Source organism: Peromyscus leucopus, chromosome 5, assembly GCF_004664715.2.
Source record: "Peromyscus leucopus breed LL Stock chromosome 5, UCI_PerLeu_2.1, whole genome shotgun sequence".
NCBI classification, from domain to species: domain Eukaryota; kingdom Metazoa; phylum Chordata; class Mammalia; order Rodentia; family Cricetidae; genus Peromyscus; species Peromyscus leucopus.
Genome location: NC_051067.1, coordinates 128660497 through 128666642, shown reverse-complemented (window position 1 = coordinate 128666642; position 6146 = coordinate 128660497).

Sequence of the window (6146 nt, the reverse complement as noted above, 5' to 3'; positions counted from 1 at the left end):
GTGTGTACACAAAGCACACCCGTGCAGAGAACCTTCTGTAACAGAAGCATGGGCCTCTGAAGACTTCTTTCATTTCTAGGTAATGATGATAGCTGTCACCTGTTCCAGGTCCACTGTGGTGTGCACTTGAGATGTATGTATTATGTATATATCCTGACATCTTCTCCACTGTGTCTGTTCCCTGCACAGCTCGTGACTCACTTTCTTGAAGATGAGGGGGATTTTTCAAACACAAGGTGAGATTTTTCCATACTTAGACCAGACAGCCCCACTGGTGGAGCAACTGGAAGGCCCCATGAGAGTGGTTCTTGATGTCACACACACACACACACACACACACACACACACACACTCACACACACACATGTACACACACATACAAACACACATGCACATACACACACATACATACACATACACACACACATACACACACACATACACACACACACACACTCACACACCACATAACTAAACAAGCCAACAACAATGGGGTCCCATGATTCTTAGCAGGCCTCAGACTCTTCCAGTCACTCCAAGCTTCCTTTGGAAGGATCTCAATTCTCTGTCTTCAAGTTTTCTTGGTCTGCTTTTAAGAGGGACATTCAGTAGGCACAAATGACAAAGAGGCAAATTTCATGTCACCTGTCAGCCTGTAAAAATGACCTTCTGGAGTGCCTAACTTCCAGGAGAAAGCTATGAGTGAGCACCTGGTGCAGCACATACCGGTCTTACAACGCAGGGGGCCAGAGTGAGGAGACTTTCTTTGTTTCTATGATTCCCATGATAGAAGCTTTTACTATGCTGAATCAAATCTGCACACTTCTTTCCATGTTTTGGCTTATTTTCTCAAAAACATATGCCCTGATATATAATTACAAGTCAAATGAATACTGTGAGTTCCCAGACAGTAAATATATAGAGGTGTTGGTGTTTGCTGGTAGTTTTCCTTCCTTCCTTCCTTCCTTCCTTCCTTCCTTCCTTCCTTCCTTCCTTCCTTCCTTCCTTCCTCACTCCCTCCCTCCTTCCTTTCCTTCCCTCTGTTCCCTCTCCTTCCTCCCTTCCATCCCTCTATCCATCCCTCCCTCCTTTCTTCCTTTCTCCTTTTTTTCCCCTTATATTTTTAAAAAAGGTTTTGTTATGTATTCCAGTCTGGAATCAGAGTCTATAGATCGACCTGCCACAGTCTAATGCATACAGGGATTGCAAATATGTATTATAGAGATAGGTTCTGAGCTACTTTCTACAAAGATTATATAATCTTCTGTGTAATCCTCAGCCCTGGCAAGATAAGAGTGTTCAAATCACAAAAACTTAGAATCATCAACAACCAGGGTTTAGAGGCCAGAGAGAGGGCTTGAAGTTAAGAATGCTTTCTGCTCGTCCACCAGCATCCACCTGGATGGCTCACAGCTGCATGGAGCTCCGGCCCCAGGGGATCCATCGCCCTCTTCTGGCTTCCATGGCACGGCACTCAGATGCACGTAGACCCAAACAGAGCTACACCTGAAATGTTGAGCATCTTGTTCTGTTCGATAGTCATCTTTACAGACTTTTCCCAGGGGGATGCCTCTGTCTTTGACTCCATAGATGTGCTATTCAGATGCAGCAGAGCATACTCAGGCTGAAAACTCTTTAATATCAGAACCATAAGGAATCCTGAGTCAAGAACAACATGATCAGACGGCACTGGCAATCCAGCTAATGGTGCTAGATACCAACACCCTTATACTGTCCAGTCATGGCTGCCCATCATTCCAAAGCCTTTGGTGCACAATGAGGATTTCACTTTTATTTTCTAGATGTATTTATTATTAATTACATTACTGTTGTTGTGTGGGTGTGGGTGTACACATGAAAGTGGATCCCGCTGGGCGGTGGTGGCACACGCCTTTAATCCCAGCACTCGGGAGGCAGAGGCAGGTGGATCTCTGTGAATTTGAGGCCAGCCTGGTCTGCAGAGTGAGATTCAGGACAGGCACCAAAACTACACAGAGAAACCCTGTCTTGAAAAACAAAAAAAAACAGAAGAAAAAGAAGGAGGAGGAGGAGGAGGAGGAGGAGAAAGAAAGAAAGAGAGAGAGAGAGAGAGAGAGAGAGAGAGAGAGAGAAAGAAAGAAAGAAAGAAAGAAAGAAAGAAGGAAAGAAAGAAAGAAAGAAAGAAGGAAAGAAAGAAGGAAAGAAAGAAAGAAAAAGAAAGGGACTTAGCAAAACAGATTAATACCGGACCTAGAAAAAGGAAAACCAGGCAAGGTTTGTCTATTACCCTTGCCTTCCTCCAAGAATTTAGACTGAACTACATTGGTGTATTAGCTCTGGCTTTGTTGAAGAATTTGTCTGTGTATTCTTATTTGTTTACTCAATTCATTTTTTTTTTTTTTTGCTTTTTTCATTGGGTTAAAAACAATTTGCTTTTACTTTTAAACTAGAAAAACCCTGTCTCTGTAGCCCACCTTATTGATCTCAAGTTTGTAGTTGCCAGTACTTGATACCCAGGAAACCAATTGAGCTAGGTAGAATTCTAAACTTCAGTATCAAAACCTAAGATTTGCTTAAAACCAGGAGATCCAACCTCTGCCATGCTTCCAAACAGTAACAACCTGGCTTTTGCTGCTACTGCTGTACAAAACATTAAATATACTTGGCTTCCACCCAGGACTCGCAGGTGGAAGCATATTATGGGTTAGATTTCTTGAGCATTATTAGGTACTGAGAGGTAGGCAGAAGGAACTTGGGAGGTTATTTTTTACTATTTAAAAGAAAAAAGAAAAAAGCCCTGGAAGCTTTTAGAAGAGGGAATTTGGAGAAATTTACTGTCTTCTTAGAAAATATATGTATTTTAGGTCCCAATACAGATAAAGCTCTTTGAGGAAGGTCATCATGCATTTAGTTTCTCGAAATAGATGTTCAGTTATTAAGCAAGACAGAAGGTCAGCCCGACCCTGTGGTTCAGATCATTCATTTGGTCCTGGCCGGGAGCTTATGTTACTAAAACAACATGCTTCTGAAACAGCAGAAAGGCACAATGATCAAACGCCAAGGGCTTCGGGAAGGCTGAGTCCACAGACAGCACTGTGCGGCCACAGTAGGGACACGTGTGGCCTGGAGTGAAGTCCCATTCTCTACTGTGAACTGAAGTTCTCTGGAGAAACTGCCTCTCTATTAGACTGTCTGACCTTGACCAACTGACGTGTTGTGACTGTGGAAAGTTTGGCTCTTCTGTGTCCAGAGACAAAATTAGCTTGAGCCATCTTAAGCCCTTTAATGGCTTTCCAATTACCTTGACTTTTGTATCTGACCTGCCTTCTCAGAATGCCTCACTGAGCTTAGCCGACCTCTAACTGCCACTGATCCTAAAGCTAAGAATAGTGTAAGAGAGCATGAGAGAACCACAGAAGAGGTTCTCTGCTTTGAGGTGGGCCACCTACCTGCCCCAATGATGTCGGCCTTGACTGATAATTTTCCTTTGTTCTGTGACCACAAAACCTCATGTGCTCTGCCACAGTGAGTCATGTCATTAAGAATACTCGAATCTGTGTGCCTGCACCAAAATTACTTCTATGTGAACCAGAATGAACTATAAACTATGAATTCATTTCCCAAAAGCTTCGAGAGCGTTTCCATTGACTTAGGATACATCGATCTGAAGGAAGTTGTGTGTTGGGTGATTTGGAAATGGCTGCAGCTGTCCTGGTTTCTGATCATCACTCTTGTCAGGATGAGTCGATGGACTGGTGCACAGACATGGAGTCTCTTCTCCATCCTGGAGTCTCACTGGCCCCTGGACTTGCTCTGACAAAATGAGGCTGGTGGGAAGTTGGGCCCACCAACTAAGACTAATAGCCAGATGTTGTGGAATATTATTTTAACTGTGTAAAGGTGTATTACATTTGTTTCTGCTGCTTTTGTTAATGATGCAAAGACGTGTTTACATTTGTTTAATTAAATAAAATTAACCTGCAGTCAGGAGGCTGAGTCAGCAATTAGCTGACAGGAACTTTAGTGAGGGCTGAGCAGAAGGATGCTCTATTTATTTATTTATTTATTTATTTATTTTCCAGGAATGCAAGCAAGGAGAGAAGCTTATCTATTTGCTATCCAGCCTCTCTGAGCCAGGAGGATTTCACCTCAACCTTCAAATTCTGAGTTCTATAGAAGGACAGAGATTTAGATAAAGTTTCCTTTAGTGGCTGTGGTATGTGGCTGTGATACTGCCCAAGCAAAACCGAGCAGCTGCAGAGGTACATTTGCAGTTTGGGACAGCAGTTACTCAAGATGCAGCCACTGTGTTGAATGCCAAGCAACAGGCAGAGGTTTTGCACAGTCTGTCCCTTCTCAGGCCCAACCTCGCCGCACCAGAACTGGCTTGCCTCTTCTGTCCAGTGCTGGAGCTCATAGGGACAGGATTCAGGCCCCTCCTGACCTACAGCTGGCCCTGGAATCAAGGGTGCTCAGCCTCTACTCAGCCTGGATGTAGACTCCCCCTTCCCCCCAGGGACCTTGACAGCAGGGCAGAGGCGTCTTGCTGATATCTAGAACCTTGAGCAGGGTTCAAGAATTGCCACTAAGGACAGATTCTTACAGCAATAAAAATAAAAATGATTGTTCACTTGTAAGAAAAAGTACAACCTGATTTGTTAGCAAATAAATGGAAAACCATACAGCACAGTAGGACCATTCCCCACCAAGAAGGTATATAAAAACAAGCATGGCCGTTCATCCTCAGGGTTTGTATCCCATGGGACGCTGAAATGTCGTGACCATTTTGGCAAGCTCCAGGGATGGATCTCAAAAGTTGTAGTGTGACAGTTGTTGCCTTCCTTGGACTTTATTCTTTGTGTGTCTGTGTATATATACATATGTGTTTTGTGTGAGCACATGCATGTGTAGGTATAATACGAATCTTATAAGGTTTTCTTAATTAAAAAACCCAGAGCCAGATATTGGGGTAAAAGCTGAGACATCAGAGGAATAGAACAAGCCAGCCACAAGTTCTTACCACTAGGAAATCCTCAGCCCAAGAGAGAGCTACTTCCTGTATACTCACACCTTATATACCTTTCTGTGCCCTGCCATCTTACTTCCTCGCTCCACCCAGCTACATCACTTCCTCTTTCCTCCCAGTTCTATCACTTCCTGTCTGTCTGTACAGACCTCCAAACCTCTATGCTTAACTAGTGCTGGGATTAAAGACATGTGCCAACCATGCCTGCCTCTGTTCCCTGTGCGGCCTTGAACTCACAGAGATCTGGATGAATCTCTGCCTCCTGAATGCTAGGAGGAAAGGCGTGTGCTACTACTGCCTGACCTCTATGTTTAATATAGTGGCTGGCTTTATCCTCTGATCCCCAGGCAAGTTTTATTTGTTAGAGCACAAATAAAATATCACCACATGTAGGTGTGTGTGTGTACATAGGTGAGTGTGGAGGATAGGTCCATGCCTGGTGTCTCTTTCCTGTATAACTCTCCACCTTCCCCACCTCCCCGCCCCCCACCTCTAAGGTCTCTCGATGACCCTGGAGCTCACCAATTCAGCTAGGTAGCCCCAGGGGCCCTCCTGTCTCCAACTCCCCAGAACTGAGGATACAAGCTCACACCATTACGTCTGGCTTTTTACAAGTGTGCTGGTGACTGGAACTCAGCTCTCTATGCTTGTGTGGCAGCCCCCTGGGATTTTATTCATAAAATCCTATGTCATTGCCTGAGTACTGGAGTCGTCTGAGTCATCTCCTCAGCACTTCCTTGGATTTTATTCATAAAAAGTATTCAAATATGTGATGAGTTTTTTTTTTTAATTTCACTTTTTTTTTTTTTTTTTTTTTTTTTTTTTTTGGTTTTTCGAGACAGGGTTTCTCTGTGTAGCTTTGTGCCTTTCCTGGAGCTCACTTGGTAGCCCAGGCTGGCCTCGAACTCACAGAGATCCGCCTGGCTCTGCCTCCCGAGTGCTGGGATTAAAGGCGTGCGCCACCAATGCCCGGCTTAATTTCACTTATAATACTGACAGGAAATCAACTTGAATGTCATTCAAGTGATAGATTTTTTTTTAAAAAAGTCTATTTAGGTGCCAGATGTGACATATACCTTTAATCTCAGCACTGGAGATGCAGAGGCAGGTAAATCTGTGAGTTCAAGGCTAGCTTGGACTA